The following is a 26,128-nucleotide window of genomic DNA, read 5'->3' as shown; positions in this document are numbered from 1 at the left end:
ACCAGAGACGCTGTGAGCTGGGAGAGGCTGTGGAGGGGATGTGCTTGGAGCTGGTGGAAGGCTTAGCGAGGTGAGCAGTCCCGGCCACGGAGCATACGCAGCCGGGAAGCGCAACAGTAACACCCCCCCCCCTTTCTAGGCCTCCCCCTTACTGGCCTTGGTTTGTCAGGGTGGCCTCTGTGGAAGTCCTGGAGGAGTTGTTTGTCATAGATGTGGTGGGAGGGCTCCCATGACAGGAGCTATTCCCAATGGCCATGGCTCTTGCAGACATCTAAGACCTCTCGTACCTGTAAGGTTTCTTCTGGTTCTGCGGAGACTTGAGGAGGAGGAGGAGTCCTGTGAGATGGCCACGATAGTACGAGAGATTTCAATAAGGAAATATTTTATTTATTTATTTTTTATTATTTTTATATACCGACATTCGATCTCAATTGAGATATCACACCAGTTTACATTCAGGTACTGTAGGTATTTCTCTATCCCCAGAGGGCTTACAATCTAAGTTTTTGTACCTGAGGCAATGAAGGGTAAAGTGACTTGCCCAAGGAGGGACAGCAGGACTCAAACCCTGGTCTCCTGGTTCACAGTCCACTGCTCTAACCACTAGGCTATTCCTCCTCCCCTATGGAAGGTATTGTGGATACCCATGGATCTAGGTAGCTGGAGTTAGTACATTACTGCTCCGACACGGCGGAGAATTGGGAATGGCCCAATAAATTTAGGTGCCAGGCGCTGAGAGGGTAATCGCAACCTGATATGTTTGGTACTCAACCTGTCCTGGTCGGAAGAGTGGGGCCAACTGTCGGTGAGTATCTACTACTCTCTTGGACCATTCAGTGGCCTGAGCTAGACACTCTTTGACTTAATTCCATATGCATCTGATGGTTTGTGCTGTGAACTGAGCCGCTGGCAAAGGCACGGAGAGAGGCACAGGCAGAGGCAAGCATGGCTGGCAGCCAAACATCACTGAGATGGAGAGACATCAGTGGCAGCGGCAATGTGTGTGTTGTGTGACAACTTGGCCCAGGGTAACAGGTCTACCCAGATATCCTGCTGGTCATTTGCATATGACCATAGGAAGGTTTTCAGCATACGATTGGTTCTCTCCGCTTGGCCGTTTGCCTGAGGGTGATAGGCCGATGTGAAGTTCAGGTTGATGTTAAACTTTTGGCATAGTGATCGCCAATACTTAGTGGCAAATTGCAGCCCTCAGTCTGAAATTATTTCCTTGGGCAGGCCATGCAAGCGGAAGATGTGTTTCAAGAACAGCTTGGCGAGTTGTGGAGCTGATGGAAGACTTCGCAGAGGAATAAAATGACCCATCTTAGAGAAGCGGTTGATGATGACCCAGATGACAGTGTTATCTTGAGACGGAGGTAGGTCAGTAATGAAATCAGTTGATATACTAGACCAGGGTTCGGTGGGTGCTGGAAGCGGTTGGAGAAGTCCCCATGGTCGACCAGTTGGGGGCTTCTATTGAGCACATATAGGACAAGAATCAACATAGTTGCGTGAAACTTTTACCATACTGGGCCACTAGTAGAACCTCCTCAGCATCTCGAGGGTTCTAGCTTGGCCAGGGTGTCCGGCTAGCTTTGAGTCGTGGGCCCAGCGGAGTACGCGCTCACGTAGTCAGCGTGGGATGACTGTCTTTCCGGCGGGTACCGTGGTAGTAACCACGAGGGACACACAGGCTGGATTGATTATGTGTCTTGGGGAGTTATTGAAACAGCTAATGGCACAAAAAAATAATAAAACAGGAGTCTGGTGTATCTTCTGGTTCGAGGGAACGCGAAAATTCATCTGTGCGGATGTTCTTCGACGCTGGCCGGTAGCGCAGCTTGAAATTGATTCGTTTGAAGAACAATGCCCATTGGGCTTGTCTTGGGTTCAACAATTGTGCTTTTTTTAGATGGTCAAGATTTTTATGATCTGTGAATATGGTAAACCTGTGTTTTGCTCCTTCCAGCCATAGACACCACTCTTGGAGTGCTAGCTTGACAGCGAGAAGTTCACGATCTCCAATTGTGTAATTTTGCTCCGCTAGTGAAAATTTGTGGGAATAAAATGAGCATGGTACCAATGTACCCCCGGTTCCGATGGAGGATGCATCGACCTCAATGACGAATAGGCAGTTTGGGTCTGGATGTCGCAGACAGGGACCAGAACAGAAAGCCTCTTTTAATGCATGAAATGTAGCTTGAGCCTGCTTGCAGTCAAATTTGTACTGGAAGAATGGCAGCTCTTGCTGGAAGGAGCCAAGCATCCTATAAACATTTATACAGGCCATAAGAATCTCGAACACCTGGCGCAAGTTCAGAGACTGAACCCAAGACAACCCTGCTGGTCTATTTTTTAACAGCTTCAAATTTGAGCTGTGCTACCACCTTGCTGAGAAGAACCTTCGAGTTGATGCACTATCCCACTCCTTTGATGCAGAAGGTGCACTGGAGCTGCTTCAGCCCATCCTCAACCCAGGCAAGACTATACTCATGGCAGCTTTCACAGTTCCTCCTTGTAAGTCTGTGGTTCCCTGGCGTTTTACAGAAAAGGTTCTAGAATGGGTCCATGATTCCCATCTCTTGGGGCATCCCGGCATCACCTGCACCCTGGAACTCATTGTACACCATTACTGGTGGCCCCAAATGAGGAATGACATTCGATGTTATGTGGTATCCTTCCCTACTTATACCATTCAGAAGAGTGACCAAACCCGACTGTGGGGGCTCTTACAGCTGCTGCCGGCTTCCATGGACTCATGTGACCACCAGGTTTATCTGTGATCTCCCTCCTTCGAATGGCCACATCACCATATGTGTGGTTGCGGAAAGGTGTTTGAACATGCCACATTTTGTTCCTCCCCCTTGGACTCCCATCCTCACCCAAACTTGCTCTACTCTTCACTCAGCACATACTCAGAATCCATGGACTTCTTCTCCACATTCTTTCAGATTGGGGGGGGGGGAGATCTAATTCACTGTGAAGTACTGGAGAAGTCTATGTCAGTAATTTGGGATTGTCCTAGACTTCACCTCAGCCTACTACCCACAGAGCAATGGTCAGACCAAGTGAGTCAACCAAAGCCTCAAAACTTTTCTGCGCTCAAATGTAAGAGACAAGACAACTGGACTTCCTTGCTTCCATGGGCCGAATTTGCCCATAACAACAATCTCAACAGCTCCACTTGATTGTCACTATTTTACCACTACCCACAGACCCCATGACCTGTTCCTGTTACATGTGCCATCCGCGGCAGACCCGCAGCACGGCCTCCTCACCTTTCTATAGTGACTCCAGCCTCTGGTTCCCTGCGTTCCTGTTCCTCGTTGTTCCTGGTTCCTGCCTCTTCGTTCCTACCCTGCCTTATGCTTCGGATTGACTACACGGATTTTGACTTTGCTTTGCCTGACCTTGCCATTGATCATCTCCAAACCCAGACCTCTGCTTCGCTTGACTACGCTACTGCCTATCTCCAGACCCAGACATCTGCTTTGTCCGACTACGCATTTCCTATCTTCAGACCCAGACCTCTGCTTTGTCTGACTTCATATTGCCTATCTCCAGACCCAAAACTCCTCTTTGCCTGACTACGCTTTGACCATCTCCATGATCAGACCTCTGCCTTGCTTGACTATGCTCTAGACTATCTCCGTGATCAGACCTCAGCCTTGCTTGCCACTGCCTTCGGATCGCTGCCAGCCCTGACTCAAGCCTACCATTGGATGCCTCTTCAGCTTACTCCCTGGACGTGGTTTCTTCAGGCTTCGGCCTGCTTTTGCTCGAGCGCCCCCTGTCTGCCTTTGTTCCATTGGTGCTTGAGTTTCCAGGATATCACCCAGTCCGGAGTAAGACTGTACCATCTCTCACCTGCCGTCTCTGGGATGAACCAACTCCTACTGCAACTACAAACAGAGGCCCACCTAAGTCCTGCGGCCCTGGCACCCAAAGGCTCAACCCGCGGGGAACAAGGGCTGGTATAGGTGAAGCTCCAGTGGCCTCTGTCTATCAGCCCACTCTGCCTGCCGACGGTGGGGACACGTAGGTCCTTACCTACAGGTTGCGTCAACCCCACCTCGGCCCAAGGGTCCACCTCAGACGCAACAGTTCCTATGCCTGAAACCTGCCCAGATGCCACCCTAGTAGGACAAGAACTCAAGAGTCTATGGGAAAAAACTTTCCAACTCATTGACCACGTTGCACGTTGTGCTAAAGCCCAAACTGATAAGAAATAGCGCCCTGTGCCCACTCTCCAGCCTATTATATTAGTGTGGCTCAGTAGCAAAAATTTGAGGCTTAAAATGCCATCCAAAGAATTTACACCCTGATTCATGACACCTTTTCCCATTGAGTGACAGTTAAGCCCAGTTGCCTATAAACTCAAGCTTCCTGCTTCCCTACAAATACATGACGTCTCTCATGTCTCCTTATTAAAACTTGCCATCCTCTCCTGGCCAGGCAGAACTCCATCCCAAAAGCCTGAACTCACTCTGGAAGAGGACAACCAATTTGAAGTAGAAGAACTTCTTGATTTCCGCAGAATCTGAAACAAGTTGCAGTATCTCATCACCTGGAAGAACTACGGCCCTGAGGAGAAATCATGGGAACCTGCCACCAATTTTCAGGCTCCCCAGCTGGTGGCAGAATTCCACCACAGGTTCTCCTTGAAGCCCATGCCCAGAACACTGGGGGGGAGGGGCTTTGGAGGAGGGGTACTGTTAAGCTCCTCACCTCTGACTCAAAGTGACTCCCGCAAAGCCTCCGTCAGCATGCTTTTCAAAGGACCCAGATGGAACTTTCTCCAACTCTGGACTGCCTTTATAGGTCCCCTAGCCAGGACTTCGTGTGGCACTTGCTGATGATGTCACAACCTCCAGGAGTTTATAAGAAAGTCTCTTGCTACCAGCCAGTGCCTCAGCAACAGGTCTCCTGGTGCACTTGTGTTCCAGGGTGTGTTGCTGTCCTTGTCTTGCTTTTGCCTTGTGCCTTGTTCTGTGTTTCTGCTTTGTTTCCTTGTGTTGCCCTTCCTTGCTTGTACTGTTGGCCTTGTCTGTCTTGTCTATCCTGTTTGCCTTGGACTGACTACCTGGATCCTGACTCTGGCCTGGCCCCTGACCTTCCACTGTCTGCTGCCTGCCCTGATCTCTGACCTGTTATCCATTCTGCTGTCTGCTGCCTGCCATGACCCTTGCTCAGATCGGACTCTCATTCAGCTTAGTCCCAATGATCCACCTAAGTCCAGCTGGCTGCCAGAACCCAAGGGCTCAACCTGTGGAGGAGGAGACTGGTGTAGGCGAAGCTCCAGCCAGTCCTGCCTATGGGATTCTCTGCAAGCTGCCGGCGTGTGCCCAGTGAGTTCATTCACTAGGTGGCGCCAACCACGCTGCAGCCACAAGGGTCCACTTTCTTGACAGTGTCACACTACATTACTTGTATGTACTTTTCAGTTGAAGGTTATTTTCAGTCAGAACATTTTTACGTGGGTAAGCACCTTTGAAAATTGTCCTCTTAATGTCTGTGATCATTTTAATGTCCACAAATTATTTTGCTTAAGCAGAATTTTTTGTTTCAGAGACAAGTGAATTTAAAGCTGTTTCAGATAATATTTTATTTGGAAAACATTGTTTTTTCTGTCTTAGGAAAACCAGATCTATTAAACAAAATTGTCATAGTAAAACTATACTTATAACACTGAGGATCAGCATTTGTTTAGATCACTCAGTTAGCTGTGCGTATTTTCCCTTAGAGATTAATTAATAGGTGGCAGAGATAGGAGAGCATATTAAAATCATTCTTGGTTAAACACACGAGAGCTTTGATCTCAAGAGATATTGAAAGCATCATTGCACAGGAAACTTTGCCATAGCCTGCTGCAAGTGAGGCACACACTCTAACTTGTTTGCTCCAGAGGCCAGTAAATAGCAATAACATGAATCACTGTTCCATTTTCTCCATGCAAAATTGTACATTTAAAAAAGAAATTAAAGAATATAGCAGGAACAATTAAATGTTAATTCAGGAATCCTCTAAAGTTTCAGTAATACAGGCATCCAGGACATCACTCGCTCGCATCTGTCCTTTCACAATACAAATAATCCAACAGACAAGAAGTTTGGGTTAACAGGGCCGCAGCTTTAATAACCTGGAGGCCGGAGGCCCCTTTTATTAACATTACAATTTCAATCAACAACTTTCCGAACAATCCGCCGCTTCGCCAGCAAGACGATTCATTCCAGCCTCACGGCTCGCCCTTTGGCCTCCGCACCGAGTTCAGACTCCCACCGCCTGCCAGCAAAGGAGCCAACCCAGTGGGCCTCCGCCGCCAACCAGCAAGAAACCAGGCCTGCCAAATGACTACCTTCACCTGCCAGCAGGGAGCCCGCAACCAACAACTTCCAGTTGTCCAACATTTCCAATTGCCAGGTATATCCCTCTTAACAGGTAACCAGTGTATTAAGCAGAACAGGCTCGGGCCATCCGCTGCGACAAATAACTCGCACACACAACAATAACAGAAGCAATAAGGGCGGGTGGGAGGGAAAACGGCCGTCTACGCTCCCGGAGCAGGCGTGCCGAAAATGCCGGCCGCGTCACACCGCTCCGAGACTGCCCAGAGACTGCCCACTGCTGCTGGCCGACCAATCCTGACCGGCCAGCACAGTAGGAGTTCTCTGCTTGCCGACCAATCACCTTTGTCCCCACCTAGCCCTGACTTCCCTCCAACCTCCTGACCCTAATCTAACCTCACTTCCCCCCCCCCCCAGGGGTGCACACCCCGCGGACCAGGCCAGCTCCCCGAGCGAGCCTGGGCCTGCATTACTTTGGCCTGCCGGTCAGTAAGACCGACAGACCTCTCAGAAAAGGGACACACAATATTTCAAACCATAAAATGAAATGGAAGGGAACCCCTCAGAGCTTGCTGAGTGGGGGAGGGCGGAATTCCCTCTGAAATTAATGATCAGTTATTTCTGTTTTGCAAAAATTTTGGCTTTGCAAAAAAAAAAAAATTATTTTTCTAAATTTGTCTCTCTTTTGTTTTCTGCCACATTTATTAGTAATGATACAGGGTTAGCATCCCAAAGAGAGAGGTAGGACAGCAGATCTCAAGGGCTAACTAGTTCTCTTTGTTGACACTTTAATGTCTATATTTTGTTTGTTGTGGTGTCGTCCTTTTATAAGAACATAAGATATGCCATACTAGGTCAGGCCAAGGGTCCATCAAACCCAGTATCCTGTCTCCAACAGTGGCCAATCCAAGTCACAAGTACCTGGCAAACACCCAAACATTAAATAAATCCCAGACAACTAATGCTGGCAATAAGCAGTGACTATTCCCTATTAATTAACAGCAGTTTATAGATTTCTCCTCCAGGAACTTATCGAACTCTTTTTTAAACCCAGCTATACCAACTGCCTTAACCACATCCTCTGGTAATAAATTTTCATTTCATTTATGTATGTTATGTTGTAACCCACAGAATTTTGCACATCAGTGGATATAAATGCTTATAAAAAAATAAAATAAATAAACAGCATCTCCCCTAGTTATGCAAGAAATTATTTCTTTTTTTTTTATTTCTCATACATCTGCTTTCCCCTTCCGCCAGTATCATGCCTTCCTTGCAGTATGTCTCCTCTCCCTCCCCCCCTTTCCTCACCTGTCTTCATCCTCTTTGTATTTGTTGCAGTTAAGAACATAAGAACATAAGAAAATGCCATACTGGGTCAGACCAAGGGTCCATCAAGCCCAGCATCCTGTTTTCAACAGAGGCCAATCCAGGCCATAAGAACCTGGCAAGTACCCAAAAACTAAGTCTATTCCATGTTACCATTGCTAATGGCAGTGGCTATTCTCTAAGTGAACTTAATAGCAGGTAATGGACTTCTCCTCTAAGAACTCATCCAATCCTTTTTTAAACACAGCTATACTAACTGCACTAACCACATCCTCTGGCAACAAATTACAGAGTTTAATTGTGCGTTGAGTAAAAAAGAACTTTCTCCGATTAGTTTTAAATGTACCCCTTGCTAACTTCATGGAGTGCCCCCTAGTCTTTCTACTATTCGAAAGAGTAAATAACCGATTCACATCTACCCGTTCTAGACCTCTCATAATTTTAAACATCTCTATCATATCCCCCCTCAGCAGTCTCTTCTCCAAGCTGAAAAGTCCTAACCTCTTTAGTCTTTCCTCATAGGGGAGCTGTTCCATTCCCCTTATCATTTTGGTAGCCCTTCTCTGTACCTTCTCCATCGCAATTATATCTTTTTTGAGATGCGGCGACCAGAATTGTACACAGTATTCAAGGTGTGGTCTCACCATGGAACGATACAGAGGCATTATGACATTTTCTGTTTTATTCACCATTCTCTTTCTAATAATTCCCAACATTCTATTTGCTTTTTTGACTGCCGCAGCACACTGAACTGACGATTTCAATGTGTTATCCACTATGACGCCTAGATCTCTTTCTTGGGTTGTAGCACCTAATATGGAACCCAACATTGTGTAATTATAGCATGGGTTATTTTTACCTATATGTATCACCTTGCACTTATCCACATTAAATTTCATCTGCCATTTGGATGCCCAATTTTCCAGTCTCACAAGGTCTTCCTGCAATTTATCACAATCTGCTTGTGATTTAACTACTCTGAACAATTTTGTGTCATCTGCAAATTTGATTATCTCACTCGTCGTATTTCTTTCCAGATCATTTATAAATATACTGAAAAGTAAAGGTCCCAATACAGATCCCTGAGGCACTCCACTGTCCACTCCCTTCCACTGAGAAAATTGTCCATTTAATCCTACTCTCTGTTTCCTGTCTTTTAACCAGTTTGCAATCCACGAAAGGACATCATCACCTATCCCATGAATTTTTACTTTTCCTAGAAGCCTCTCATGAGGAACTTTGTAAACGCCTTCTGAAAATCCAAGTATACTACATCTACCGGTTCACCTTTATCCACGTGTTTATTAACTCCTTCAAAAAAGTGAAGCAGATTTGCAAGGCAAGACTTGCCCTGGGTAAAGCCATGCTGACTTTGTTCCATTAAACCATGTCTTTCTATATGTTCTGTGATTTTGATGTTTTAGAACACTTTCCACTATATTTCCTGGCACTGAAGTCAGGCTAACCGGTCTGTAGTTTCCTGGATCGCCCCTGGAGCCCTTTTTAAATATTGGGGTTACATTTGCTATCCTCCAGTCTTCAGGTACAATGGATGATTTTAATGATAGGTTACAAATTTTTACTAATAGGTCTGAAATTTCATTTTTTAGTTCCTTCAGAACTCTGGGGTGTATACCATCCGCTACAGGTGATTTACTACTCTTCAATTTGTCAATCAGGCCTACCACATCTTCTAGGTTCACCGTGATTTGATTCAGTCCATCTGAATCATTGCCCATGAAAACCTTCTCCATTACGGGTACCTCCCCAACATCCTCTTCAGTAAACACCGAAGCAAAGAAATCATTTAATCTTTCCGTGATGGCTTTATCTTCTCTAAGTGCCCCTTTAACCCCTCGATCATCTATATTCCCCTTCTCTAAGTGCCCCTTTAACCCCTCGATCATCTATATTCCCACCGGATATATTCTCCATGCATTTTTCCAAGATGCAGTCAATTCTATCTAGTTAGAATGCGTAGTGGCAGCAGTGGTGGGACAAAAAAGTAGGATAAGCAGACAAGTACACCTTTGTCTTCTTACACATGTTAAACAATTTTAAAAAGATTTAAAAACATACATCTTTTGTGAGACTTTCAGTTAAAGATTCAAGTGGTAGTATTGCTCTTTTGTAGATATTTAATTTGTGTGGTTTTTTTCTCTGTTTGAATAATGTTTGTATCTTTAATATTTTTTTTAGCTTATGGATGTTCTCTTGTAACCCACCTTGATCATTGGGAGAATGCAGGAAATAAATTTGGTAACAAATAAATAATAAGTAACAGAGGGGTTTCTATTTGCACAGCCTCCAATGATGGTCATTTTCTGGCAGCCACATTCCGATGATGCACTCTCCAATGAAGCACTGCCCAAGCTGCAAGCTTGCAGCTACTTCCTCCCATGGTGGAAGGTGACTTTCTTGTGATGTGCTGTAAAATACATTACCTATTGTGATTCATGAAATCGATGATTATTATTATACTTTTAGCTTCAAGCTTTTTATTTTACCTAAACCTTTGGAGGTTGAAACAGAACTTGTTTTTAGTTTTATTGATTTCACAGTTATCAATTTTAGTTTATGATTTATGTTCTTGTTTGTTGTGTATAGCAAGCTACTATAAACCAGGTTCATGCCTCCATGAGCTTATTATGTGTTGGAGCCTTACAATGTAGACCAAGCTGCATGGGTTCTGAGTGATATGTTTTTGACCTGTCAAAAAGCGGTTTTGAACCCTACAGAGTCTGCAAGCTGCTGCAGCTAAGGTAAAGGAATATAAAAATACTCTAGAGAGTCCATCAAGCTAGGTTGAGAGAACATTGCACAAATCTCATCTTTGGGTGACTTTCCTCACTCCGAAGGCCATCAAATCTTCACAAGAGAGCACTGTTCTGTTCGTATGTCTCAAATTGAATGTCAAAGTGGCCCCTAACCCCCTACACTAATACCTAAACCTCACCTCGAGTTAGTAGGTGGGCCTACCATAGGGATACAAATACCTGTCTAGGGAGAGGACATCATGGCTTCTCTCTCTCTCTCTCTCTCACTCAGCTAGCCTGGTGCTCTGGGAGCTTCAAATCAACTAAAACAGGCTTTGTAGGAGACAATGTGATACAACTGTAACACATGCAAAAATGCCTTAGTGCAGTTTGATAAATGACCCCCTTAGATTGTAAACCCCCTGGGGATAGGGAAATACAGTACCTGAATTAAAAGTGTGAAAAGCAGAATATGAAATTTATTTATAAACTTTTCTATACCGATATTAGTGGTGACATCATATTGGTTTACAGCAGAACTATAGGGTGGAAATTGCAATAAACAGGTATCGGGGGAGGGATTACATAGGAACAGAGAAGTAGCAATGAAATGTAAGAGTACAAACGCGTCGGGCTGCTTGGAAAACAAGTGAGACCCCATAAACAGCAAAATAATTGTATAACAATTGTGACAAAACTATGTGCATGGATTCAGTTATATGCTGGAATGGCAGGAGAGAAAGGGGGCAGGAGAGAAAAGGGGAGGCAGAAGGGGGACAGGAGAGAAAAGGGGGGCAGAGGGGGTATTGAGGGTAAGCTTGTTTGAAGAGCCAACTCTTTAAGTTAGCTCTGAATTTAGAAGTGCATGTCTCAAGCCAGAGGTTGGTAGGTAAAGAGTTCCAGTGTGTAGGCCCAGCAATGGAAAGGGCTCGTTCCCTCGTGGAGGTCAGGTATGCTTTCTTTAGGGAAGGCACATGAAGGGTCCCATTATTGGAGGCTCTGGTGGGGCGGTTGGAGCATATGGGGCGGAATGGCTCATCAAGCCAGTTAGAGTTATGAGTTATTATGGCTTTGTGGATCATGGTAAGGGTTTTATAGAGGATGCGAGAAGGGATCGGGAGCCAGTGCAAGTCTTTAAGGATAGGAGTGATGTAGTCATATTTACGGGCGTTAGAAATGGTTCTCGCTACTGCATTCTGCAGCATTTGGAGAGGTTTTAAAGAAGAGTAAGGGAGGCCTAGGAAGAGGGAGTTACAATAGTCCATTTTTGTTGAGAAGGTGGCTTGGATGACGGTGCGGAAGTCACTGGAATGAAGTAAGGGTTTTAATTTTTTCATTACATTGAGTTTGTAGAAACCTTCCTTGAGGATTGTGTTGATATGCTTTTTTAGGTTCAATTGCTGGTCAATCTGAACCCCGAGGTTTTGTGCACAAGGCTGCATGGGAAAGGCGTTACAGGCAGAATCGTTTGCAAGGGCGGGTTTGGGGGGTATATGTTGTGAGATGAGGAGCAAAAGGAAAAACTACAAATTGATAGTCAATAGGGAAGTACACTTAATTGAAACAAACAAAGAATCCAAACCCAATATGGCCATTGTTGATTCAGATCATTTCAAACAAAACAAACCCCACATACCTCTGAAAGCCTTGAAAAATTTCTAGTGTTTTTATTTCAGGAACTAGTACATGCTATTAACAAATAATGCACACTATTTGCCAAGCAAAAAATGCAGACTCTCCACTAAGCCAGGGCCTCCCAGGACCTCAACAAGTCTTCCCCTCTATCCAGGTCCCTTAAATGAACCAGGGCTGGGGACCTCCCTGGCCCCACTTACATCTTCTGTGGGGGTCCTGCAACAAGAAAGGGGCAGGAGCAATACCCATTTGCTCCTTTCCTAACGTAACAGCTGGCTGATCGGCAGTCTCAGGGCCAGCTGGTGTCATTTTTCTGTGTGATTCATTTAAGGAGGGTAGGGAGGAATTCAGATGGACTTGAGATGGCCTCAGTTGGGCTTGGCTTGGCTCAATCTATCTGAGTAGTTCTAGGCCCCAACATATTGACAGGGGGGGTGAGGAGTCTGAAGGCCCTGAGAGGCCCTGGAAAGTGGAAGCAGATACCTAGGGGTTTAGTGAGTCCTATTTCATTTTGATTTTTAAAAAATGTTTATTTTGGTTCAGCAAACAAATCAAACTAAAATAAACATTAAAACAAACCAAAAAAACTATTCCCCTTTCCCCAGGACAAAAAACAAAATAAAATGTTGAGGTGCCGACGTCCTAGAGTACATGCACCAGATACTACATTTTTTTCATACTAGCTAACTTTATCTATTGTATTCTAATGCAGTATTTCCCAACTGGCATGCCGTAGCACACTAGTGTGCCCTGGATGAAGTGGCAGGTGTGCTGCAGTTTCATTCTCCTTTTCTCTTTCACTCCTGGCCTGCAGGATGTCCTCCCAACCAGCAGGGAACATGGAAGAGCAGCACTTATCTGCAGCTGTTCTTGCTTTCCCCTTTGCTGGCTCTCCCCAGCAACAGAAACTGAATGGGGCTATGTAGACTTGTGAGACTTGCTGTCCCCATGCAGTTCAGATTGCAGAGGGAAGCTGGAAAAGGAGGAAAAAGCAGCACTCGGTAAGCCTGCTCCCAGAATTTTGCTGTTCAAGGATTGGGGGTGGAGTGGGGAAAGGGATGAATGTGTCACATGGTATGGGGGGAGGAGAGAGAAGGAAAGGTGATGATGCCAGGAGATGAGGGGCAGGGAAAGTGTTGACGCCAGGGGTAGGGAGAGAAGGGTGGAAGGTGGAGGGAGAGGGAAGTTGATGATGATTCAAGGAGGTAGGGAGGAAAGGCGGAAGGAGAGGGAAGGTGATAATTGTGCCAGGGAGTGAGGTTGAGGGAAGGTGATGCCAGGAAATGCAGGAGATGTAAGATTGATGATGTCAGTGGGGGAAAGGAGTGGCGAGAGAAGGTGATGGGGTGAGGAAGAGTGAAGATGATGAAGATGCCAGGGAGAGGGCAAGTGATGCCAGGGGGTGAAGAGAAAGGGAAGAGAAGGTGATTGGCATGGAGATTGGAGGGAGATGAAGAGAAAGTGATGATGCCAGGGGATGGAGAGAGGGAGAAATTGATGATGTTAGGGGGTGAGGGAGAGGGGAGGAAGAAGGAAGGTGATGATGCCAGGAGGTGGGAGAGAGAGGTAGAAGGAAAGGGAAGTGGTGGTGATGATGCCAGGGGTAAGGAAGTGGGGAGAGAAGGTAAAGTTGATGCCAGGGTGTGAGGGAGAGGGAAAAAGATGGTGGCAGAAGGAAGGTGATGGTGATGATGCCAGGGGCATGGGGGATAGGGAAGATAAGAAGATGATGATGCCAGGGGAGAGGCATGATAATGATGTTGGGGGAAGAAGGAAGGGAGAGGGTGATTATGGCAAGGGGTGGGGGGTGTTGCAGGAGTGCTAAGGAGCGGTCCTGATTCAAAAGAAAAAGTGTGCCTTTGGGCCATGGCACAACCCCAGAGGAGGACTCTGGAGAAGTTCCGAGGCAGGCGAGATGCATCCGAGCATGGGCAGTCAGGCTAGAGACTCAGGACCCTTACCTCTGCTGAACCCGATACACCAGAAGAGACCCAGCAACTCTGGGGTAGCCCTCCGGCCACTCGATAGCCCTTTTGGACCCGCTGCCTTGGAACTGCAGGCGTGACAGGATGGACAGAGGTCAAGGACAGGCGGTGACACTGGAACAAGGACAAAACATAAGCACTAGGAAATTTAGAAGAGATGAAGGCACTTGGAGACTTGGATGAGACGAGGCACTTGGAGACTAGGACGAGACATAGGCAGGACTGAAGCTCAGGATGAAGGAGGGATCCAGGCAGCACTCGCAGAAGGATCCAACCAGAACGGGGCTCCAATGACTGGGAATAGACACCGGATCAGATACGGAATTACTCACAGGATGGTCATCTGGAGACTGAGTCCGGCTAGAGAAGCTAGGCTTAAAACCCGGAGCCAGGAACTAAAGGATCAGGGACCACTGGGCACAGGGTCAGAAGTACTGGAATAACTGGAGACGGGAACTGAAGGGCTGGAACATCCGAGGTCAAAAACATCCAAAGAGGAACCGGAGAGGACTAGAACATCTGGAGACAGGAACATCTGAAGGCAGGACGGATGAGGATGCAGGATCTGACGAGAGACTAGGAACCATGGACAAAGACAAGGGAGCTCCCACGAAGAACAGAAGGCCTTGAAGAAGCGAAGATGGACTTCAGAGCCTCCTGAAATGAAGAGCTGGAACAAACGAGGAATTCAGGAGCGAACTGGCTCCTTACGAAGGCGACAAGGAACTAGCAAGGGGCCTTTTATAGAGCTGAAGAGGAGAAGCCAAGATGTGGTCATCAGGTGGGGCCACGGGGCCTTTCCTGCCGCGGGCCCTTTAAATAATCAGAAGAGGCACGGCCATGCACCTAGAGAGAGGCCAGTACCAGGGACAGCGGTGGCGGCATCCTTGCGGCGAAGAAGAGGGCTGGAGGCGGCACAAGGCCGTGAAACATAAGGAGGTAAGCGGCAGCCTCCCGTCATGAGGAAGCACGGCGACGCCGGCTCTGCCTGCCGTGAAGAGCAGGTGGCAGCGGCTCTGCCTGCCGCAGAGAGAGGACGGCGGCACTGGGCCACACAGGGCAATGGCGTCGGCGGCGTCCAGGCCACGAAGGTGAGAGACTGCTCGCGGCTAGGCCTGCGAGCAGAATCACAACAGGGGGAGAGGGGCGAGAAGAGAAAGTGATGATGGGGAAGTGAGTGGTGTGCAACAATGAATTGACCCCTCTACTAGGTGTGCCAAGAAACGAAAAAGGTTGGGAACTACTGTTCTAATTGTTACACCCGTTGGTCGCAGATGGCTGCGACCACTGTTGCTCACCTCCTTCTTTGCAGCTTTGACTCCTTTGGGAAGACTTGCGGCCTCAGTCAGCTATCGCTGGCCAGGCTACCACTCCCAGGCCTCCCTGGATGCCGCGGATGCTGCCAACCGCCATCTTGCCCTTGGAATCCCTTAGGCGCATGCTCGCATGGGCCAGTCTTAAGCACATCATGGCGGGAACCTCGGGGGCATCCCTTCCTGATGACGACATTCCTCTTCGATATGCCGGCTGGCCCTGCCTACCAATGATTTGGCAACAAGTTCCCTCATTGCCAAATCTGCTTTGCTCACTACGGATCTCCCGTTCCTGCTTCGTTGGCGTGAGATGCTCTGGGTATCCGTTCCACAGGGGCCCTTCCCTCATCTCTGGCTATCCAATCCTCAGAGGGCCTATTGCCTTGGACTATCGCTTGCCCCATCTCCTGGGGCTTCTCCTGGAACCTTCATCTACTGTGAGTACCTCCGCTACCGTACCATCTCTAGTGTGTAACCTCTTCAATGTACCCCACGCTGCGGGCCACTACAGTACCATCTCTAGTGAGGAACCCTAATCGGTGTACCCCGTGCTGCGGACCACTACCATAATCATCTCTTCTGAGGACCTCTCACCTGTGTGCCCTGCTTCACGGACCACTACCGTATCACCTCTACTGAGGAGCCTCATTGGTGTACCCCACTCTGTGGACCATTGCCGTATCTTCACTACAGAGGTATTCTCCTTGGGTATACCCCACCTCACAAACTCTGTGACTTTCTCTGGCACTCCACGCTCCATGGGCAGTGCTTCTCTATTTCTCTAATAAAGACTCTATTCCATAGCTGTGTCTGATGTCAGCTGAGATCTCACCTCCGGACGATAAGGCTCACAGGGCTCCTCCCTGTGGGCAGTACCATCTCTCATCTCGGCCCAGGGCCCACATACCTACAAAAATCCTAACAGTAATGAATAGTACATTGATAGATCTTTGAATAAATCAATATCAACAGAACGAGATCCTGTTTCCTCTAAAATTATTCTTTCAAGGAAAACAATCCAAGCCTATCCAATGAATTCTTATACATCAAATCCATCTTCTTGATGAACTTAATGATGTTATTATGAGAAAAGTTGAGTGATCAATTGGTTAAAGAATTGAATGAATCAGAACAGTTTCTCTGACACATCTTCAGTAGTCACCTTTGTCATGGGCAGGTCCCTTTATCTACCTGTGCCTTCAGGACCCAATTGAAAACAAAGCCTGTGTCTTCTAACATTTAGTCAAGACATTAAAAAAAATGTTTGCAAAATGTTTACTGTTAATGTAAGGCCTATAACATCATTAGATTTATACCGTTGAACATAGCAGATGGCTACAGAAAAAAGACACTGGACCATTCAGTTTGCCCGGGTATTCTATCCACTAGGGATGTGAATTGTTTTTTGACGATTTAAAATATCGTACGATATATTTTAAATTGTCAAAAATAGTTAGAAGCGCGATACAATAGGAATTCCCCCGATTTATCGTCAAAAATCGTAAATCGGGGGAAGGGGGAGGGGGAGGGCGGAAAAACTGGCACACTAAAATAACCCTAAAACCCACCCGACCCTTTAAAATAAATCCCCCACCCTCCCGAACCCCCCCAAAATGCCTTAAATTACCTGGGGTCCAGAGCGGGGGTCCCGGTGTGATCTTTTACTCTCGGGCCTGCGGTGCGTTGTAGGTAACTGGAATCAGACTAGGACAGTAGTGATACTGTAACTGGGTACGGGTTCTGGAACCAGGCAGGAACTGTAGCGAGACTCGGGTACTGGAACCAGGCAGGAACTGTAGCAGGCTCGGGTACTAGAACCAGGCAGGAACTGTAGCGAGACTCGGGTACTGGAACCAGGCAGGAACTGTAGCGAGACTCAGGTACTGGAACCAGGCAGGAACCAAGCAGGTACTGTAACAAGAACGGAGCGACGTAGCCAAGCAGGTCACTCCGGGGCGCAACGCAACAGGAAACCAGAATTCTAACCCGTTGCAAGGCAAAGGCTGGATTGCCGCGGCCGGCTTATCAAGGCCGCGGCGTCTGATGTCAGGAATTGGATGGAGTCAGTACTGGCGGGAAACAGACTACAAAGGCGCCCAAGTGGCGCGCGCGCGCCTAGGAACAGAGCATCCCCCGGAACCTTCACGGCGGCGCTGCCCCAGCGGGGACGCCACCAAACAGGCCGCAAGCCAGGACTCCGGAGGCGGGAGCAGGTCCGGGAATCAAGAGGTAAGGGCCTGGCTGTGGTGCTCGCACATTTTACTTTCTGTATCACGAGGGAATACCTAATAGCGCCATCAACATGCATTTGCATGTTGATGGCGCTATTAGGTTCGGGGGGGTTGGACGCGCATTTTGGACACGCTATTACCCCTTACTGAATAAGGGGTAAAGCTAGCGCGTCCAAAACGTGCGTCCAATCATGGGTTAACAGTGTTCATTTGTGCTTAGATCATAGATCATAAATATTGTATCCATTCAGTATCCAGTTGCACACAACCTTTCATGAAAAAGATGAACTTGTCACTACAAAATAGTCTTCATTTAACTTTCCATACAGTGAGTCTTGAAATGCATTCCATTTATTTTTTCATTCTCAATTATCTTTCTCTTAAAAAAGGTTCGTTTGCATTTTCCATTGAGATTCATAAACATTAGAAGTGAGTTGTTCAATGAGAGAGAAAAGCATTTTGTAATTCACCTCAAATGACTTTCATACTCGACTAGAAATGGATTTTAAACCCTTTCAAGACACCGTTAAATGAGGACTTTACTGCATGCAACATACCTACCCATGTCCTGCTTATGGGGGAAAATACAAATTGGAGAGAGCTGAATAGCCACATTGGCTGTTTATTTTTATTTTCTGTCATATGTGGAGGATATCTGCTGAAAATAAGAATTTAAACCATAAGGACTTGATATTTGTATTCATTTGAGACAATAAAAAATATCTTCTTGATGGAATTTTTTTAAAACATTGGAATTTTAGTTCATTAGGAATGTGCATTCTTTTAAACCAAATGAGTAATCTGAACCAAAATGGCCCATTTTTCTTTCAATTAATTTTACCTAAACTGAATGCACAGGACCATGAAAAACCTGAAAATTTTTGGTGGCTTTTATTTCTACAAATAGTTTTCCTATTAGTAAATAGCACACAGTATTTGCTGAGAAATTTTTAAAAACCACTATAATGGCAGGACCAAGGACTACTCAGCCAGGCACAGCCAAGCCCAGTTGGAACCTTTCCAGGCAACTCTGACACCCCCATCCCTCACCGACATCAGAACCCAGGCCTACTGAAAGGAAAGGATAAAACTCAATGAATATGGTTGGGTTTTTCTTTTCATTTCATTTTGGAATGATATGATATGAAATAAAATAGAGCATTTCATTGTGTTTTCATGTCATTTCAAAATAAATTCACACCCCTACTGTTAACAAAGACCCCATGAAAAATGGCTGACATTGTATGCAATATTGCTAATAGAGGACTGTTTGCCAAAGTCTTATGGAAATTGGAAGGTTTTACATGCTACATCCAAATGGTTTTACATGCTACATCCAAAAACAGGCTACCAGGGAACCTCCAGACTTAAGACACATCAGGACTCTAAAGAGATACTTGCCCATCCATTACTTCCTTAACATAGTCCTCCGATCATGACTCTATGCCCCACTTCCTTCCTCCTCCCTCCTCCCCCTTCCCGCCATCCTCTAGCCAAATTCTAATTGCTACCCCATACCTTAAAGCCCCTGCCACGCCCTACCCATGATGCAGTCCCATAATGATACTCCATTAAACGTATTATTGTATGTTACGCCCACAGCCGCCCCAGTTGCTGCGGCTCTATATGTTATGTTATTATGTGGCTCTATTTATTATATTACAAGCCGTTAAGCCCGTTAAAACGGGCTACATTACATTTTTTTTTCAGTCCATTTTCTAACACAGCACCCTTCTACACTTTTTCTCCCTCTCTCCCCCTTCCCCTCGTTCACTCCTCCCCTTTCCTCCACTCAGTCTTACTCACCCTGTCTCCCACTGCCTCCTTCCCCTCACTCTCACCTCTCTCCCCTTCCCTCAGTCACTCCCACCTCTCTCCCCTTCCCTCAGTCACTCCCACCCTCTCTCAATCCCATCCCCTCCCCCTCAGCCCTCCTCCACTCCCTTTTTCTCTGCTCCACAACTTCTTACCCTTCCACTTACTCACATCCCTGTCTCTCACCTCTCCCTCATTCTCCCTCTCCCCTCACTCTTCCCCACCCCCTACCTCCCTCCCTCCCACACACTCACCCACTCCTCCCTCCCTCTCACTCAGTCCCTCCCCCTCCCTCCCTCTCACTCAGTCCCTCCCTCAGTCTCTCTCTCTCAGTCCCTCCCTCCCACTCAGTCCTCCCCCTCACTCAATCCCTCCCTCCCTCTCACTCAGTCCCTCCCTCCCCCCTCACTCAGTCCCTCCCTCTCACTCAGTCACTCCCTCCCACTCCGTCCCTCCCTCTCTCTCTCCTCCCTCCCTCGATACTGGCCGCCACCCGCTGCCGCCGCTGCCACCCGCCGCCGCTGCCACTTGACGCCGCCATGTTTTTTTTTTCTGATGCTGGCTGAGACCGATGTGCTCGCCCGCACATGCGCGGTAGAGCTGGTCTCTACTGCGCATTTGCGGCACGTCGGTCAACCTTCAATTATTAGGTTGATTCCCTCTTATCTTCCCTTTCCTTTTCACCTTATCCACATCTACTTCCGTCTCCCTCAGTCCTACTCCTCTTCCTTTTTTTTTCTTCAGCAAAACTTCTGAGTCATTCCACTTCCATTCACCGTCATCTTCTGTTTCTTTCCTCTGAGACCTAATCCACAACCCCTTCCTGCTTTCTCAACCCTTCTAAACTGTTTTTGTTTTGACTATCACCCAGGGGCATGCGCGGGGGGGGGGGGGGAGGGGACTAAAGCAGTGCATAAACTTAATTACTTGCAGGGATCCCGGTTCTCGCTGTGGCTGTCATTTTTTTTCCAGCCTTCTGATGCGTGTACTGGCGGCGGCGGTGTCATTTAGGGCCACAGAATGCAGAAACAGATCGCGCGAGGCAGCCCGGTAACTCATGCAGTCAAAGCAGGGAGAAAGCGATGCGGCAGGGTACGTCAGCCAGAGGTCTCTCATCGCGCGAGGCGGCAGCATAACTCAGGAAGAGTCAGAGCAGGGAGAAATTGAACGCGCGACGCGGGCACAGAGTCAGAGCAGGAATTTCTCCCTGCGAGAACCAGGATCCCTGCAAGTAAGTAAGTTTATGCACTGCTTTAGTCCCCTCCCCCCCCCCCCCCCGCGCATGCCCCTGGGTGATAGTCAAAACAAAAACAGTTTAGAAGGGTTGAGAAAGCGGGAAGGGGTTGTGGATTAGGTCTCAGAAGAATTTCTCCCTGCTCTGACTCTGTGCCCGCGTCGCGCGTTCGATTTCTCCCTCCTCTGACTCTTCCTGAGTTATTCTGCTGCCTCGCGCGATGAGAGATTTTGTCTGATGAGCCCTGCCTGAGCTCTCTGTGCCGCACATGCGCAGTAGAGCTGCTCTCTACTGCGCATTTGCGGCACGTCGGTCAAGCTTCGTTTATCTAGTTAGATTCTCTGACAAATTATTTTACTGTTGCCTGTTATTGTTGACTTGTTATTGTTGACTTGTTCTATGTGCATTGCACAAATGTTCAATTGCTCAAATGTTCTATGTAACGCCATAGCCGCGACTGTTCTGTTCTATGGAAACCGATATGATTTGATATTTTGTTCAAGAATGTCGGTATAGAAAAATTCGAAATAAATAAATAAATAAATAAATAAATAAATAAATGTGAGGGAAAACTATTGATACTGGGTGCTCACTCCTATAACCTATTGATCTACAAGTACATGGAAACAGTCCATAATAGCTAGTTTCTTGTCAATATCATTAAGAAGACTTTATGTGGAAGAAACCGGAATGAGTTTATATAGAAATGATGGGCAAGTTAAACATAATTGGGTAAGTATGTAACATTGCGGATGAATTAGTTAGCAAGTATGCACATTTCCTCACAGTGATTTAAGATTGGAAGAAAAAATCTTAAAGTCATTTTCAGTAGCATCCCCAAGTTTGTGGAACACACACAGTACCAGCACAGATGAGAGTTGAAGTTGATTACTTAACCTTTAGAAAATTAGTAAAGACAATGCTGTTTTGACAAGCATGAAATTAGGCTATTTCTTGCTGTAAAGAGAAAAAGTTATTAATTTGCAGGTTGGATTTTTATCATTTTATCATTGTGTTAAAATGTGATTGCTAAAATTGTAATCTGTATTGTACAAAATGTTTGGATTTTGTGGAATGTAAGAATGCTAATCTATATAAATAAAAATGTTAAATAGTTTGTACGTCGTCGCTAATCTCGCCAACCGCTTAACCGAATGCGTTCAAATTTGCACACAACATTCACTTCCCATATGGGAAGGATCTTATACACTTACATTACATATAGGTCACACCTGTGACAGGTAATACAAGTTTAAAAATTGCTTACACAAAACAGCGACATCTGGTGGCCGTCAGCGCAAGCGCAACCTTTTACACCTTTCACACACACTCACACACCACACCCCACCCCCACACAGGGCTATTGTCTTTCATTCACACTCCCTCATAACACACAGAAATCCACACTCATCACACCACACACCCCCACCCACATGCCTGCCAATGTCATTTACTTCATTCACCCTCCCAAAACACACCAAAACACGAATTCCTGCCTGCTACATTGGGAAGCCACGCATTTCACACACCCTCCGAATTTAAATTAAAGTACCCTCTTCCACCCACCCTCACACTGCACTCCGATCACACACTACACCTGATACAAGTCCGTGCTTCTCCGCTGGCACCACAGGAACGGTCTGGGACACATCGCATTCAGTAGGGCCGTCGGATGCCAGCAACCAAAATGGCGCCGGTGGACCTTGCTCTTACTATGCTATACGGAGACAACAATGACGTCGGTACACCATGTGACATAGTAAGGGCAACAGCCCATCAGCGCCATATCCTCAGCGGACATTTGCCTTTACTAGGTCAGGAATCATGACGCATCCCTTTCACCGGTGAAGTTTTGCGACATGGCAGCCGGTGGAACAAACCCTAGCACACACCCTCGCCACCGGCTGGCAGTTTACACAGGTAGCCGGGGAGGAGCACGGTGGGGGACCGTTCTTATTTTCCGCCGCGCGTTTTTCACAGGGGGGGCCACTGATTCTCCATATCTCCCGAGAGGGAAGCTGTAGCGTGGGTTGCTCTATTTCACCGGGTTGGGGGGGGGGGGGGGTCAGGAAGGCGTGCTTGCATATTTAAACTATTCTTTGCTGGTGCTGTTCATTTGGGGTTAAAAAAAACAAAAAAAAACCACAAACTTTAACCTTTACTGCTCAGTTCTGTTTTTACAACTTAACCAGGCTCAGCTACTGCACCAATTGCTTTCAAATTTGGACACAATCTTGCTTTCACTTTCGGCAAGGTTCTTCTCTATCTAGATTACATAGATGTCACACAGTTACAGAAAAAAACATGTTTTTACATGTGTGTGGGGAAAACAGCGACATCTGTTGGACAGACATGCAACACACGCTATCTACCTTGGGAAATGAAGCTGCTGTACTGCGCATGTGCGGGCGGGAGCACATGTCGGGCACAGCGGGACCAACATGGTGCTGGGAGGGGCAGCAGCGGTGCACGTCGCGCACAGCGGGACCAACATGGCGCTGGGAGGAGCAGCAGCGACGGACCAGCGGCAATATCGGGCGTGGTGGTGTCGGCCGGCCGAAATTCGACACCTGGGAGGAGCTGCGGCGGCGATCTGGTACGGCTCACGTGCACGACAGGGAGGGATCCTCGCTGACCTCGCGATCTCGGGAGCGGTCCACTCAGAACCGCACACAAGGGAGGGGGACGGGGGGGGGGGGCAGCTGGGAGGGCATTGCGAGCCGGAGGGGATCAGAATCAGGGAAGGAGATTGAGAGAGGGTGCGGTGTCACTGACAAAAGGGTAGGGAGTAGGCAGGGAGAGGTGACAGTGAGGGGAGGGTGAATGAAGGGGGCAGTGAGTGTCAGTGGAGAGACACAGAGGGGAGAGGTGAGTGTGAGGGGTGAGAGTTGGAGTTGGGACAGGGGAGTGAAGGGGGGGTTATTGACCGAAAGGGGAGGGGTGAGTGTGAGGGGAGAGAGCTGGAGTGGGGACAGGGGAGGAAAGGGGGGATGAGTGACCAAGGGGGAAGACGATGTGTGACTGAGGTATATGAGCAAGGGGAAGGGGGGAAAAGAACCTGACTCTGCCACTGCAACGCGTGGCCGGGCACAGCTAGTAAATAAATAAATAAGTTGCCCCAATTTCCAAGCCTACTTTGAAAATTATCCCATCAAATCTACTTGTAGATACTTTATCCTGCTAAAATGTGTGTAGAATGTTTGGAAAAATGTATGTACATGCTTTTTAAATTCCAAAAGAATGCTTAGAAATGCAAATCCCTCCTCTAGGAATGCTTCTAGTCAGTCTGAGTAAAGATGAGATCTTCTTGGTGTTTGGGTACTTGCCAGGTTCTTGTGGCCTGGTTTGGCCTCTGTTGGAAACAGGATGCTGGGCTTGATGGACCCTTGGTCTGACCCAGCATGGCAATTTCTTATGTTCTTATTAAGTGCAGACATAACATATGCTCATGTTTACCTGCATAGCTGGTGGGCAATATTTTAAAAGGCCAATTATGCATACAAAACAATGTTTTACCCACCAAACTCCTTTTGCAAATTTCCCTCAATATTTATTTACTGGCGCTTATAGGCCACTAATGCCTTGGCCTGAAGCAGCTTACAGGTCAACATACATCGTGCAATATAAAACAAGACATCCAGCTAAAATAATAACATTTCTCACAATAAATAAAACATAAAATCAAAACTGGGCAAAGTCTTAAAAAGCAAAACAAAAATAGCATTTCAAAAATTGAGACAAAGTCATCAACTAAGATAGGATCTGATCCTGGCTAAGATAAATTAAAAGCCTGCTTAAAAAATATGTTTTTAAAACAGATTTAAACATCTTTGGGCATCCTATTACCATAATTTCCAGAGGAAGGGTATTATTCTATGATGTAAAATGCACATTATCTGTTTGCAGATAGCTTTGCCTGATTGGTGCGAGGAACATCAAGCAGTGTCCTCTGAGAAGACCGTAAAATTCTTGCAGGGTTATTTGCCTGCACTATTGCATTAGCCCAAGGCAGAGAATTTAAGAATATGTATTCTGTTTGTATATTTTTGAATGTTTTGTGACTGAATGCTTTATGACTGCAAGAGTATCTTATTTCCTAGGTAAGCAGGATAGCCAATGAACCTCGGGAAGCTTGGATAGAAGATAGGTGTCTTGTTTTGGCAGAGAATGGAGAAGAAATTATGATGATGTGATAGTATCATAAATATGATGAAACTCCCAAACACAAAGGTCAGAGTAAGAATATTAGAAGAGAATTGTTATGAATGCACTGCCCGCGGGCCCCCCCCCCCCCCGCGAGCAGGCACGGACTCACCTCGCAGCGTTATCTTCGCCGAGGCGGCAGGAAGCCGCCTCGGCGAAGATAACTCTTGTAGAGAGTCGCGGCCGCGACTCTCTACAAGATTTAAAGGGCCAGACACAGGAAGTGTCTGGGCCCCACCTAATGACTGTTTCCTGGTTCCAGCCCTATAAAGGGGCTGCTCCGTCAGTTCTTCGTTGCCTTGCATCGTCGTTGGTTTTCACCCTGGAGGCTCCCGCCTGCCAGGGCCCATGTAAGGTCTTCTTTTCGGAGCGCCGCACCTTGATGTCTTGTTTTATGTTCCACGTCTTCGCCTGAGGTCCATGTCCAGGTTTCTTCGTCTTCATCCTGGTGTTCCTGCCTTCCTGATGTTCTTGCCTTCACTCCGCCTCGTCCTCGCTCTGGAGCCTTCTGGTCCGGTAGGCCGGGGGTCCCTCAGATGCAGTATTCCTGGGTGGACTAGCCTGCCGGTGGACGGTCATCCTGTGCTCCTGAGCCGTGAAGCCTGATGTGTGTTCCTGCGCTGTCCCGCTCCTGTCGTGATCCGTGACCAGACTTGGGGCTGTGTAGGGCGCGTAACGGACAGGGTGGTCCACGACTCAGTCCCGCGGGTGGCCTGAGTAGGGCGCCCTGAGAGACAGTGCCAATGTCCTTGCCTTGTGTCTTGCCTTGATGCCATGTGTCTTCGTCTGCCTTGTCCAGCCATGTGTCTTGCCTCGGATGCCGTTCGCATCATCCCAGCCATGAATCCTCGTCTTGGATGCCGTCTGCATCAACCTCGTCAAGTGTCTCGTCTGCGATGCCGTCCGCATCGATCCTGGTGTCTTGTATCCACAGCCCTGGTGTCACGTCTTCTGCCAAGTGTCTTCGTGTCATGTGATGCCGTTGCATCAACTCCAGTGTTTCTATGCCAAGGCCCGTCTGCCCTCAACCTCAGGCCAGGCCTGCTGCTCCATGCTGCTCGCAGCAGGTCCGAAAGGACCCGGAATGGTCGGAGGACCATTCACCTTCCAACATCCTCGGATGTTTGGCCATGGGAGCTTGCCGGCCTGGCAGAGGGTAGAGCGTCCAGCCATGCGGAGCCACCGTCAACCCTTGGTTCGGCCCTGGATGGCCGGGGTTGGGCTGAGGCCCATGGGCACACGAAAACCACCCATACACAACAAGAATGGAGGACAATTTATAA

This window comes from Rhinatrema bivittatum, chromosome 1 (genome assembly GCF_901001135.1).
Source record: "Rhinatrema bivittatum chromosome 1, aRhiBiv1.1, whole genome shotgun sequence".
NCBI classification, from domain to species: domain Eukaryota; kingdom Metazoa; phylum Chordata; class Amphibia; order Gymnophiona; family Rhinatrematidae; genus Rhinatrema; species Rhinatrema bivittatum.
Note: the sequence above shows the minus strand (reverse complement) of the source record.